This window comes from Prunus dulcis, unplaced genomic scaffold (assembly GCF_902201215.1).
Source record: "Prunus dulcis unplaced genomic scaffold, ALMONDv2, whole genome shotgun sequence".
In the NCBI taxonomy this organism is placed as follows: domain Eukaryota; kingdom Viridiplantae; phylum Streptophyta; class Magnoliopsida; order Rosales; family Rosaceae; genus Prunus; species Prunus dulcis.
This window is the reverse complement of record NW_023010130.1, coordinates 20,831-36,005: the sequence shown is the minus strand read 5'-3', so window position 1 is coordinate 36,005 and position 15,175 is coordinate 20,831. Positions and strand designations below refer to the sequence as shown.

The 15,175-nt window shown below is 38.2% G+C and overlaps 1 non-coding gene across 1 annotated transcript; it reads right to left on the bottom strand.

Annotated features, from left to right (window-relative positions):
* Nucleotides 1-13,614: 13,614 nt before the first annotated feature.
* LOC117612975 lies at nt 13,615-13,723 on the bottom strand. Its single transcript, XR_004583639.1, has one exon. It is a non-coding gene; the product is annotated as a small nucleolar RNA R71 (small nucleolar RNA).
* Nucleotides 13,724-15,175: the final 1,452 nt, after the last annotated feature.

Below are 15,175 nucleotides of genomic sequence, written 5' to 3'. Positions count from 1 at the left end.
TTTTTCGCCTATGATAATCTCCAACAGCATCAACAGGCCTGCCATGGGCCTGAACCCAAAGATCTGAGCCATATCCAGCAGGGTTGGCGCCATAGGACCCACACGGAAGTCAAATGTATTACTGGCAGAATTCCAGAAGCACAAAGCAGCGGCAAGCAGGTTCTCATCTCTATTAATCGACTGCTTGGACAGGAGAATGGCATCATAAATCCCGCTCTCCTCCAGTGACCCCCATATCTCGGGAGAAGTCTGTCAATCCAGTCTGCCCATTTGACCGGACTGTTCCTCACCTCGCTGGATGGGAAGGACCGGCTCAAATTCTTGCTAACCCAAGAATAAGAAGCCAGGGCAGAAGTACTCTCAAAACACAAAGGAGCCTCCGCATCCTTTTTCAGCAATTCTGCCATCCCAGCCGGAACAGGACCAAACCAATGAGGCCCTAACACCAGGGTGTTCTCGAACAAATGAAGGATATTCTCGTCCAGATTCTTTTGAGCAAAGGGGTGAAGCTTGCTCCTGACTTCTATCGCGTGAGCATCGATCCCGGTCCCAGTAATGTAATCAGGAGGAACTGGAACTGAAGAAGACTGAGCATGAGATCTTGGGGAAGACATTTCGGATTCAAAGGAAGAAACAGAGAGAGAATGAAAGAAAAGGGAGGTTCGAAGGAAACAATGGAAATCCCGAAGAAAAGTTCTTAGTCGGAAGGATTAGAAACGGTGGGGCTGAGTTTCTTTTAAAGGAAAGCTCAAAGACGTGGGAAGAAGAAGATGGGACGACACCTGATGATTATTAGCTAGTAACTAGCTAATAAATATCCATTTTTTCCCACGAACTCTAGATCATTGTAGGCGGACATGACAGACGCGGGGTAAGAAGCGGAAAAGACTGGCGCGCAAATTCATGGCAAAAACATTAAGTCTGAAACCGTTCCAAAACGATTCAGACTTAAGGGGCATTGTTTGGGCCTAAATTTAGCACGCCAAAAAAGTTCAAAAACAGGCCCATGGTGAAGTTACTTGCCCAGCCCAAGAAAGACCAAACATGGAAGCTGTCATTAAGGCTTCAAGGATCAGCCCACAATTTTTGATTGGGCTCAAACCCAAGAGATTAAAAACACACCCACGTGGCTACCTCAGCTTTGAAAAGTCAGCAATTCCAACTAAAGTTTTTATATGAGAAGAGACGTCTCTGAAACACTGCCAAGAGAAGATCAAAAGCCCATCTGTATTCAGAGATTTTGCTCCAAAGCAATACACCATCTTCCAAGGAATTCACGGGTCACGCTTTCAAAAGCAAGAAACAGGGAGTTGTTCAGAAAATACAAAAGAAAAACCAAACCGCCATAAAATCAGCCCACACAAACGATGGCATTGAAATAGAAAGCTGCCACCTAGGAAACCAGGGAAGGGATTGCTTTAGGAGGTGACTACTGAGAGCCTATCTGCCATGATTGATAAAAATCCTTTCTACTTTACATTTTAGGAGATCTTTTTGCCGCCCATTATTAAAATTAAAACCACCTCCCCAAGAAGGTCTCTTATAAAAACAGAAGTAGGCAAGAAAGAGAGGGACACTCAATTCATCAATCAATCAAAAAAAAAACAACAAGAAGAAAACAACCAAAAGCTCACTTGGATTCCAAGAGAAACCAGCTTTAGATCAGAATTCCAAAGTTCAGACTTAGAAAATAAGTCTTCTAAAACGAGATCCCTCGTTACAAATTTGGTTCAGCAAAAGCCAAGACAAGCAGAGTTTGAGTTTTCACAGACGTGGAGACCTCAGCGAACTCATGAAGAGTCCTGCTCAAGCAGAACAACGCTCGTAGTGCAATCCCTAGCCCATCAAACCCTCGAGAACAGCCACTTCTGCCCCCTTCAAACTGAAGAAGCTGCAGTTCTGCCCACTCAAAGGCCTCACGAAGCGTGAAGTAAACATAAAAGCTCTGCCAAAATCAAACTTTGGTATCGATTCATAGGTCAGCCTAGCATCTGAAGCCACGAAGTAGTACGGACCGGCCCAAGTGCGTCCAGTCCATCCCAAACTGGAACCTCCCATCCAAGCAGAAACGGAGTTCCGGCCATCTTTTAACCTTCCTAGAGTCGATATGTATATTTATTGCTTTGTAAAAGGCAGTTCTGCCTGAAATAGTCCAACTTCTATCAAATATTTCTGGCCAGAACAGCCGTTTGATACTGAGATAAATTGTGAAAGTCCTTACCAGTCTAAGGCAAGAAAAGAACTTACTTGGGAGATATTCCTCACCCAAATTCACAATCATTTGTTTTAGAAGTCAGTAACTTGGGGCGCAAGTTATCCACTCTAAAAAGAAGTCTGCTAGGATTTACATTGCTAGCAGTGGCATGCTCGCACACCAAAGAAAGCTGACTTGTTGACCAACACATGGTCTCCAAGCCAGTGGGGAACTTCGCCCTTCCATCACAGGAGTAAACGCGAAAACGGGTGAACAGTTTTGGACCTCCATGATTGCGGTTTTCTTTGCTCTAAACCTAGATGGTAGAACACGAAGAATTTTCTGAACAATAAGAAGCTCTTCAATAGGTTGACCAAGACTCATGGCTTCATTTGTGATCATCTCAACTCTCCCATAGAACTCAGAAATAGACTAAGTTTCAGACATCCTAAGTTCTTGAAATTGTGCAAGCACCATCTGAAGTTTAGGGTTCTAACTTGGTCATCCCCTTCATGAACCACCCTTAGTTTATCCCAAGCCTGTTTCACTTTTGGGATGGGTTATATATGTGAAAATTGTGTGCTAGACAAGGATGTAACTAAGGCATTTATGGCCTTCTTGTTTGAATATGTAGCAAACACCTCAGCATCAGTCCATTCCGACCTAGGCTTGGGCACAACATTACTCTCAACAGTCTTGACAGGAGCAACCCAATCTTTTGTGAGATACTCACTTGCATACTCATCAAGAGCATTAAGGAATATCTCAAATTTTTCTCTCCAAGCAGCGTAGTTGTTTCCATCAAAATAAGGAGGAGAGTTGCAAGATCCAGCAACTAGATCCCGTTCCATAGTGAGCGCAGCTAAACACTAAAACAAAGCCTAGGATCTCTCTATTTATATTAAGAGCAGAAGCTCTGATACCAATTGAAATTGGTACTTAGGTGACGAGGGGTAAACTTAAAAGATATTCAACCAAGAATGCAACAAACTTCACACACTCTAGACCTTGACCAAATACTCTTATGACTGGTCAACTTTCAGATATGAATTATACCAAATAATAACATACAAAGAGCATACCAACATATATCTGCAAGCCTAGAGAATTACTAGTGACAACCTAGGCACTCAGAAGGGCCCGTCTAGGCATCCCCTGTGCTAGCAACAACTATGGTAAAAGTGTGTGAAGACAACATAATCAAGCAAACACCAAACAGCAAATAATGATGACTAGTCAACTACAAGGATACAAACCCAGAATTCATATGATGACTAGTCAACCACTAAGAACACAAACCCAGAATTCATATGATGACTAGTCAACCACCATTCATACGATGACTAGTCAACCACCAAGAACACAAACCCATAATTTATATGATGACTAGTCAACCACCAAGAACACAAACCCATAAAAATTATAGAGATGCAAACAGAAATTGTTCACCCAGAAACCCACCATTGGGAAAAACTAGGGGTCATCAACAGACCAAACAATCCACTAAGTAGAAAAAGATTCTTACAAAGGAACACAAGCAAGCTCAAGGAAAACCTAGATCTATTTAGGAAGATGAGCTATACCTCCTTTGTTCAATCTTCTTCTCCAACTTAGCGAAGCTTGATGCGCAGTTCTTCAAGGCAATGGCAGCTCCTTTTCCAGCTCATTCATCCCATGCACCAACTTGCAAGCTCTAACTCAAACAGAAACCAAAATTTGGATTCAAACAAGAATGACCAATTTCTTCAAGAAACCATACTCTTGAAGAAATCAATCTTGAATCTAACCTAGATATAAATGAGAGAATGTTTTAAGAAGCTAGATGCAGATTCGTATTTCAAATGCAGTTTTTTCAAAAAGAAATCAATTTTGGGAAAACCCATAAATGAAAATAAGATGGTTCTCTCTTGAGGAAGAAGAAGCGAAAGATGGCAAGCCAAACTTTCCAAAACTTCCACCCAAAAGAGACTCCTGCCCAAAGAGAAATTCCTTAGCCTTTACAGACAAAAATTTCCTTAGGTCATAATAACACATGGCAGCAGAGAGAGAAAAGAGAATAGGACAAAAAAGTTGGTTATCCAGCTGGAAATCCTACAGAGCAAGGATGACTAGTCATACGAAAAACAAATGACTAGTCATCATTTTATGAAAATAGTTTAATGTAATGTTATGCAATGAACAATTTACCTTTGCCAATTTTCTTGAACCTCCATAGGACAGTTGTAGTTAAGAACACCTAGAGAACCTATTCTCAATTTAAACTTGAGCTTGATAAATAACAATAGAAATCCTATTACAAAGTTGTCAAGGGAAGCCAAAAGAAAAACCCAAAATGCATACATTAACAATAGGAATTATCATATAACAAATTGAGGATGTGGGCCCTACAAGCCCAATTGACTTTGGTCTATGTCAACTCAGTTGAGGCTATTTATAGTTGTAATTGTAATTGGAGGTTTGTTATGAATTATTATACAATTGCTTTTACCTTCCAAGCATGTTATATTATGTTTAATTGTGTGGAGTTGGGAATGGCTTGGATTGTCTCACCCTGGGATCGGCTCCGCCGTAGCACGATATTGTCCGCTTTGGGCTCACCTCTCTGCCCTCACGATTTTGTTTCTGGGAACTCACGAGCAACTTCCCAGTGGGTCACCCATCCTGGGATTGCTCTAGTCCCCAACTCGCTTAACTTCGGAGTTCCTACGACTCCGAAGCCAGTGAGCTCCCAAAAGGCCTTGTGCTAGATGGATGCGTGTGTGCACATATAAGGCACATCACCCCCTCTCCGTTGGTTGATGTGGGATCTTACAATCCACCCCCTTAAGGGCCCGACGTCCTCGTCGGCACACCCTCACCACACAGCAGAGTGGCTCTGATACCAACTTGTCACACCCCGCCGTAGCACGATATTGTTCGCTTTGGGCCCCCCTCTCTGCCAGCACGGTTTTGTTTCTGGGAGCTCACGAGCAACTTCTCAGTGGGTCATCCATCCTAGGATTGCTCTAGCCCCCAACTCGCTTAACTTCGGAGTTCCTACGACTCCCAAAAGGCCTCGTGCTAGATGGATGCGGGTGTGTACATATAAGGCACATCACCCCCTCTCTGTTGGTTGATGTGAGATCTTACATGGATAACTGGGTTTTGGAATGAATAAGAAATTAATTAAATGCCTAATATATGTCTATATTTAAATATATGCTCAATGGCTTGAAATCGATGAATTATGAACACTAGTTTTCTCAATAGTATATTGTACATATTTGAATGTAGTTGAGAATTGTTTTGAGAGATTTTGCACGGTCAAATTCAAATGAAGGAATTTTGGGATTGATCTCGTTTTAAAAAAGGGATTTTTGGTTATTTATTTAAGAACTGATTTTTGGAAATTGAGAAAGGATTTGGAAATGGATGTAGGAAATTGGATTTGTAGAAAAAAAGGAATTTTATGATAAGTTTCGGAAAATGGTTTTCAAACCCACCGTAGGAGTCCCTGCCCTGGTAGTTCCCTTCGGAATATTCTAGTCATTTATGATAACACCTCACGAGTCTCGAGGACGCCTGAACTATGTGGTGTGGGGATTTGCATTCAGGTTGATTATATCTTCCTAAGTCCTGCGAGGGGAATTGATGGATATGCGTTTCAGGCTGATCACTCGATTTTGCAAGGACATGTGTTCTCGGGTTGACTAGGTGTCCCTTAAGTTCTACGAAGATATGCATTCTCGGGCTGACCACGTGTCCCCTAAGTTCTGTGATGATGTAACATATATGGTACTTGTTTTGACGGAATATTATTGACATTCATGGATTATGATTGGGGGTACACCTAGGTGGAGAGTATTTGAGTTTTAAGATGTTTTAAACTAAAATTGATGATTTTATCTTGGTACTTATTGGTGAAGGTTTTAATACATGTTTTCAGATTTATGAGACAATGATTGAGAGTTTTCAAAGTTTTAAGGATTTTATACAATTCACAACTACTTTCTTAAGAGATGAGTTTGTTTCAGCGAATTGATTAGAGTTTGAAGCCTTTGGTTTTCAGAAAGTGTGAAGGAATATTTAGTTCATGTGCTTACATATGGGTTGAACTTTGTTTCTTGTATAAAAAATGCGTGCGGCTTGATCCCTCAGTAAGGGTATGTAGGCAACCTAGGCTAACCTAGGTGTTGCCGCAAGTTTATAATTGGTTTGTTACGATTAGTTTTGTAAAATTGAATTTGTTGAACGGTTGGGAAATGATTTGAGTTTGCTATGTTGGTAAAATTCTGGGTTTGTGGTCTTTTTAATGGGAGACTCTGTCAATTTTCTGGTAGAAGCCATACCCTAAAGCAGTTTTTGGATTAGGCTAAGAATGGTATTTTGGTTATTTGTGCCCGACACCTGTCACGTGTTGGACACGCACGGGGTTTGACATGGATTTCAAAGTGGGATTTTGGTCGGGTTCTGTCAAAAACGCTATTAAAACTCCCTAGAATCATTTTATGGCTTCGTTAGAACCATATTAAGGCTCACCAAAACGATATTAAAGCTCACTATAACCATTTTGTGACTTACTAGAACCATATTATGGCTTACCAGAACAATAACATGGTTTATCAAATTTATATTATGAATTATCTAAACCATATGAGGTGTACTAGAACCATACTAAGGCTTACTAGAATTGTATAAAAGCTATACAAAAACATATTAACGCACACCAGAACCATATTATGGCTTACTAGAATCATATTATGACTAACCAGAACCATATTAAGGCTTACAAGAACCATACTGAGGTTTAGTAGAATCGGACTAAGGCTTATCAGAACTGTACTATGGCTCACCACAACCATACTACGGCTCGTCATGACCATTGTTGAGGCCCAAAAAATCCAAGGCTGGGCCCAAATATATTTCTAGCCCATTACGACACCTAACTTGGGAAGAAACCCAACTTGGGTACGCAAGAGTTCGTCATATGCGCTTGTGCACGTGCCACGCCAAGTAAATAAGCAACACAACACGCTACAAGCTTAAGTGGGCCCAAGCCACGTGAATGCCTTGGGCTTGTTGAGTGGGTTGTGGTATGGACGGTTACGAGTATTCACAAGGCCCATTAATGGTCCAAGGAGGGGAAGTTTTGGGCTACTTGCGAGCCCCAAAACTCAAGCGCATTCCTTGAGCCCAAACATATGGGTAAGCATGGGAGAAAACTCAATAGCCCATCACCTTAAGAAAAGGCCCAAACATCTCAAAAAAACATCCAATAGCCATAGCCCACAACACTTGGAAATATCCCACATCTGTCAAAATATCCAGCACCTTGTCAAAACCAAGGCAAACCCACGTGAACACAAGCTGCTCCCAGCACCTTGTCAAGATCAAGGTAAACCCATATGCATAGGCTGCTGGAAGTAAATCAAATTTTGACCACCACCCTTACCCATTCTTTCCTCTACAAGCTCTAGTGGGAAAACAATAAGGAAAAGCAAGAGGCTCCTTACCCAGATGGAAGAGTCCAGCCGCAAGAAAGTCCTGGAACCCCAAAAAGCTTTGCTTTTTTTTATGTGCTAAGGTTGGGGAGATTTCACCAAAGAGGATTGAATGGAAGAAAGTGAGGAAAAATGGAGAAGAAGACTTTGATAAAATTGGGGTCTTCCAGCGCCTATTAAAAGTGGCATTTCCTACCCAGCAGATTATCACATCCGGGGGGCATTCGTTGGAGATCTAGGGAGAGCAAGCATCCTCTCTCACTACTGGAACCCTCAAATTTCCAACTCTATTCTTCCATCTCTTTCCTTTTTCTCCTCTAGCATACCGATCTAGAGCAAGAAACATCCTTACTCGTTGCTGGAAGGTCCAATTTCATGCTCTGTTCTTCCATCTTCTTCCTCTCTTTCCCATAAACACATCCAGAGAGAGCAAGCATCACCTCTCACCTCTTGAACCCTTCGATTTCAAGCCATGTTCTTCAATTGCTTCCCTTTTTCTCTTCTGTCAAGCCACCAAGGAGCCTGACGAAGCTTTCGTCAAGCTGCTGGAAATTTGCTAAAGCCACCCTGCTTCCATCTTCTTCCTCTCTTTCCCATAAACACATCCAGAGAGAGCAAGCAACACCTCTCACCTTGGGAACCCTTCGATTTCAAGCCATGTTCTTCCATTGCTTCCCTTTTTCTCTTCTGTCAAGCCAGTCAAGAGATTGATGAAACTTTTGTCAATCTGCTAGAAACTTGCTCAAGCCACTCATTCCTCTTCCTTTATTCTTTCCTCTCTTCCTTCAACAAATCCTCTCAAAATTTCCTCTCCCCCTTAGTTCAAACCTCTGTTTCTCATAGGAAACCCAGGTATTCTCTCTCTCATGCTAAACTCATGAATGCTCAGCTCCCATGCCACAAGTTCTCATGCCAAGCCATAATATTTATCTGTAAGCAACTATTGGTTTTGTTGGTGAAGGAAGCCAAGATGTTTCCTAAGGCTCCACGAACCTTTTGGTGCACTCTTGGGGCCTGATAATTGAACTCAAACACAGGGCCAAGTCCATCCATTTGCTTTTTACGGCAGCCCAGGCCCACCAATAACTGCCAGAAAGAAAAAGCCCCCTCATAAATTGGCGACTTCACTGGGCATCAGGTCGCTGTCTTCCCCAACGCCTCCAAAGAAGAAGACTAGAAGCAATAAACCAGAGAAAATAAAGAGATAAGAACATTTCCTCTCTTTTTTTTTCTTTTACTGGCTATCTACTTTGCAGAACAAACATAATATGCATTGCTGACATGCGCCCTTTGTTTGTGTCTTAGATCTCAATTCCCAAGCAAAACAAGACCTTGTAAGAGAGCCGTGGGCTTTGGCAAATCCATTATTCATGCCATTGAGCAAACTACACATGCAAACTCCAAAATACTTGGGGGCTTCGTGCCAAGCAAATTTTTCCAAAAAGAAAAAAAAATAGCCAAACACAAGTCAAGCATCTGATAAAGAGAATTGAACTTCTTTTTCAGTTTTCTGCCTGAGATATTCTTGGAAGATAACACAAGCTCTATATTCATGTTGCCGAAAGAGTGAACCCTCATGCTAGACCAAGCTATATCTTGGTTCAACTCAACCATTAGGTTATCGGCATAGCAAGTCCAAGCTAATCATGCCAAGCCAAGTCACGTTCTTCTAGCACCCATTCCATGTCAAACAAAATATTTTCCAGCACGTACCCCATTTCAAACATCCTTCCAGCACATGCCCTGTTTCAAACGTCCTTTCATCACATGCCCTATTTCAAACATCCTTCCAGCACATGCCCTATTTCAAACATCCTTCCAGCACATTCCTTATTTCAAGCATTCTTTCAGTATCTAGCAATCATGCCGCGCTTCATCACCTCCACAGAGGTTTTGTTCGCTAATTTCAAGTATTCTGGGGCTAGTGCTGTAAACTCAAACACAGTGGTGAATCAAAACTCAATCCATCCTTACGAAAACCCAACAAGCTTATTGCATCTGCAACTCCAAGATTGGATCCCCACCATCTACTAGCACGTTTGGCTAATGTTGAGGCCCAAAAAATCAAAGGTTGGGCCCAAATATATTTCTAGCCCAATACGACACCTAACTTGGGAAGAAACCCAACTTCGTTACGCAAGAGTTCGTCATATGCGCTTGCACACATGCCGCACAAGAAGAGATTGTGTTTTAGAAAAATAGGCTATTCACTCAATAAACTACGGGTAAGATGTTGAGTTCTCAGATATAGAGGCATTTTACACTATAACTTACCATAAGATATGGTGTTTTTAGAAAAATAAGCTATTTACTCAATAAATTACGGGTAAGATGTTGCGTTATCATATATATAGGCATTTTACACAATAACTTACCAGTAAGTTATGGTGTTTTAGAAAAATATGCTATTTACTCAATAAGTTACGGTTAAGATGTTGCGGTCTCAGATATATAGACACTTTACACCATAACTTACCGGTAAGATATTGTGTTTTTTTAAAAATAAGCTATTTACTCAATAAATTATGGGTAAGATGTTGCATTCTCAGATACATAGACACTTTACACTATAGCTTACCAAGTAAGATATGGGGTTTTCATAAAAATAGGAAATTCACATAATAAATTACGTGTAAGATGTTGTGTTCTCGGATATATAGGCATTTTATACTATAAATTTTCGGTAAGATATGGTGTTTTCAGAAAAATATGCAATTCACTCCATAAATTACGGGTAAGATGTTGCGTTCTCAGATGTATAGGCATTTTACACTATAACTTATCGGTAAGATATGGTGTTTTTAGAAAAATAGGCTATTTACTTAGTAAATTATGGGTAAGATGTTGCGTTCTCAGATATATAGGCACTTTACACTATAACTTACCGATAAGATATGGCGTTTTGAGAAAAATATGCTATTCACTCAATAAATTACGAGTAAGATGTTGCGTTCTCAGACATATATGCATTTTACACTATAACTTACTGGTAAGATATGGTGCTTTTCGAAAAATAGACTTCTCACTCAATAAATTACGAGTAAGATATTACATTCTCAGTTATATAGGCGTTTTACACTATAACTTACCGGTAAGATATGATGTTTTTAAAGAATAGGCTATTCAGTCAATAAATTACTGGTAAGATGTTGCGTTCTTAGATATATAGGCACTTTATACTATAACATACCGGTAAGATATGGTGTTTTATAAAAATAGGCTTTTCAGTCATTAAATTACTTGTAAGATGTTGCGTTCTTAGATATATAGGCATGTTACACTATAACTTGCTGGAAAGATATGGTGTTTTTTGAAAAATAGGATATTTACTCAATAAATATGGATAAGATGTTGCGTTCTCGTATATATATATATAGGCATTTGACACTATAACTTACCAGTAAGATATGGTGTTTTTATAAAAATAGGCTATTTACTCAATAAGTTACGAGTAAGGTGTTGTGTTCTCAGATATATAGGTATTTTACACTATAATGTATCGTAAAGATATGGCGTTTTTAGAAAAATAAGCTATTTACTTAATAAATTACGGGTAAGATGTTGCGTTCTCAGATATATAGGCACTTTAAACTATAACTTATAGGTAAGATATGGTGTTTTAAGAAAAATAGGCTTTTCACTCAATAAATTACGAGCAAGATATTATGTTCTCAGTTATATAGGCATTTTACACTATAACTTACCTGTAAGATATGATGTTTTTAGAAAAATAGGCAATTCACTCAATAAATTACGGGTAAGATGTTGTGTTCTCAAATATATAGGCACTTTACACAATAACTTACCGATAAGATATGGTCTTTTTAGAAAATAAGGCTATTTACTCAACAAATTACAGTGAAGATGTTGCGTTCCCAGATATATAGGTATTTTACACTATAACTTACCGGTTAATATTATTTTGGAGACTTTATGATATAATTTTGGCTTAATATATATAATTTCACTTGTTGTTACATTTTATTCTCACCAACTGGATTTATGAATTTTCTATATTAATTTGGTGAACTTATTAGGTGAATTTATCTTCTGTAGGAAGTTGGAAAGCCAAAAGATAAAGACATACATTTGTCCAAGTTCAAGCTAGGTGTGAAGAGAATTGCTGGCAGATTTTATTGAAGAATTGATTGTGGGATTATTGTGATTATAAAGAGAAGTAAAGGGGGAGAAGAGAAGACAAAATCGTTGAAGCTAAGGAGCCTATTTCATGACATTCATAGCCATTTAACGCCCACTTACCTCACCGTTATTTCTTTTCCACTAACTCTCCACCATCAACATGTTTAATCCAATTAATCCCTCAATTAAACCCTTCATCACCCACCACGAATGTATTAACTTCCCACTCACCTCATTGACTACTATAAATCACCCATCAACTTATTTGGCAAGGGCACCCCTACAACAGATCTTTTTATCCATTTCATTCAAAATTTAGTTTATGTTTTCCTTTGTAATGAGTTGCTAGAACTCTAGCTAAGGCTAAAGGGAATGTTCTTTGAGTAAGTTTGTGAACCGTTCTTTGAGTAAGTTTGTGAACTGTTCTTTAATCCAATATACAGTATGAATTGGTAAAATCTTTTATTTATGGTTGTTCAATATTTTCATATTCCTTTATTTTGATTGATGTTAAGTGCTATTATCTTTTCATGAGTTCAATTATATTTTTCTCATTGTTAAGAACTGAGTTAGCATGCTTTTAAATTAAAAGAGTAGATATTAAGCAATTCCATTTTCTGAACAATCATTAATAAAAGATAACATTGAAAAATCAAATTGGTTTTAATTTTTTTTTATCTTCAGATTAAAGTTTCTCAATGATGATTTTAATCAAGTTATAATTTGGATTAAAGAGCATGAAACATATTTTGTTTAAAGAATTGAACCTTGATGCCTTAGCATTTCCATTATTGATATTTCATTTTTAAACTCAATTTCCACAACAATCAAATCAAATTACTTTTCCATTTTATTTGTCACTTTTTTTGTGCTATGTTTATTTATTTCTTTGTGTGTAGATATTTGCCTACCTGCTCCTTGAGGATACGATACTTGGACTTTCAAGATTATTACTACGTGTAACTACTTGCACTTGGGTAGACGCAACAAGTTTTTGGCACCGTTGCAGGGGAGCAGTGAAGCGAAAAGTAGCACAAGGAAATTCATTGTTAAGGTTTGCGGTTTTAGTTTCCAAAGCTAATTCGGTAAGGCTTATCAAACTCAATTTTTCATTTCTTTTTTTTTTTTTTGGTGTTTTTATTTTTTTTGTTTGCTTTTGTCTTATTTTTTTATATATAAAAAATTTTAAAAAAATTTAGTTTAGTTTTTATTTATTTATTTGTTGCTTCTTTATTTTGTTTATGAGATATCGTGATCGGTTTGGTGGATTTGCAAAGAAACCTCAATTTGACCAAATTTCATCACAAATGGCTGAGAATAATAATAATAATAATGCATTGGAAGGCCCCCAAAATGATGAAGATAATCATAGGGTTCATAATGATAAGAATCGTAGTGTTCATAATGATGAGAATCATAGTGTTCATAATGATGAGAATCCACTTGTTAGGACATTACATGATTATTTGCATCCTGCTCGTACAAGTGTGCCATCTTGCATCATTTTTCCGTTAAATGGTCAAACTTTTGATTTTAAACCGGGCATGATACAACTTTTACCAACTTTTCATGGAATGGAATCTGAAAATCCATATTCACATGTGTGTGAGTTTGAGGAAGTTTGTGGAACTTTTCCAACACAAGGGTGTAGGCTTGATACAGTTTTGTTAAAAAAATTTCCATTTTCACTGAAAGATAAAGCGAAAACTTGGCTTTATTCTCTAAGGCCAAGAACAATTGGAACATGGCTTGAAATGCAAACTGAATTTTTCAAGAAATTTTTCCCAATTCAAAAGACAAATTCTTTGAAAAGACAGATGACCACATTTTCTCAAAAAGATACTGAGTCTTTACCTCAAGCTTGGGAAAGATTTAAAGATTTGTTAATGTTATGTCCTCACCATGGTTTTGAAAGATGGAGGGTGGTAAGTCATTTTTATCATGGCTTAACACCTAAAGATTGACAATTTATTGAGACGATGTTCGATGGAAATTTTATGTATAAAGATCCTAAAGATGCTTTTGATTTTCTTGATGAAATTGCAGAGAAATCTCATATTTGGAGCACTCCCAACACATTTGAGCCTAATTCCCAAAAGGCAAAATCTTCTATTAATCCTTCTAACGGGGGTATTTATCACCTTAAGGAGGAAGATAGTCTCAAAGCTCAATTGGCAACAATGGCTAGGGAAGTTGAAACCCTAAAATCAAAATTGCCTCAAAAAGTTAATTCAATTGCAAGTCAAGAAATTTTTGAGATTTGTGAAGTTTGCTGGGTCATGGGACATGTAACAAAAGAGTGTCCAACACTTCCAGCTTTCAGAGAAATGTTGCATGATCAAGCAAACTTTGTGAATCAATTTAAAAAACCATCCACTTTTTCTAAAACTTATAATCCAGGATGGAGAAACCACCCAAATTTCAGTTGGAGAAATAATACTAATAATAATGTGCCTCAACAAAAATCTAATTCTTTTTATTATTCTCCACAGGTGGAAGGACAATCATCATCATCAAATTTGGAAGATGTTATGAAGCAATTCATACAAAGCCAAACTGCCACAAATCAAAAGAATGCACAAGATATTGGTGAGATTAAGAGCACTCTTTCCAAACTCACTTCTTCACTGTCAATTCAAGAAAAGGGTAAATTTCCTTCTCAAGTCCAACCTAATCCACATGCACAGTTAGAGGTAACTACCCCTTCTTCTTCTTCTTTGAATGAAAATAAGCATGAATATGTGAAGGCTATCACCACTCTTCGTAGTGGAAAAATAATTGGGAAAGATGATTTAGTAACAGTTGAAAATAAAAAGAATTCAAAAAAATCCAAAAATAATGAAAAAGAAAATAATGATTCTGAAATTGTTAAGTGCCCTTTTCCGGCTCCATTCCCACAAGCACTTAAGGCTGTAAAGAAAAATCAAAATCCTGAAATTTTGGAGGTTTTTAAACAAGTGAAAATCAATATACTTCTTTTGGATGCTATAAAACAAATTCCTTCATATTCAAAATTTTTGAAGGATTAATGCACTATAAAAAGAAAGCACAATGTTGATAAGACCGCATTTTTAACTGAAAATGTAAGTGCAATTCTTCAAACTAATACTCCACCCAAGTACAAAGATCCAGGTTGTCCCACAATTTCTTGTATTATTGGGAATTTTAGCATTGAACAAGCTTTATTGGATTTGGGTGCTAGTGTTAATTTGTTGCCTTACTCGGTTTATAAGCAATTGGGTCTTGGTGAATTAAAACCCACCTCAATAACATTGCAATTGGCTGACCGTTTAGTCAAAATCCCAAGAGGTATGGTGGAAGATGTGCTGGTTCAAGTAGACAAATTTTATTTTCCAGTTGA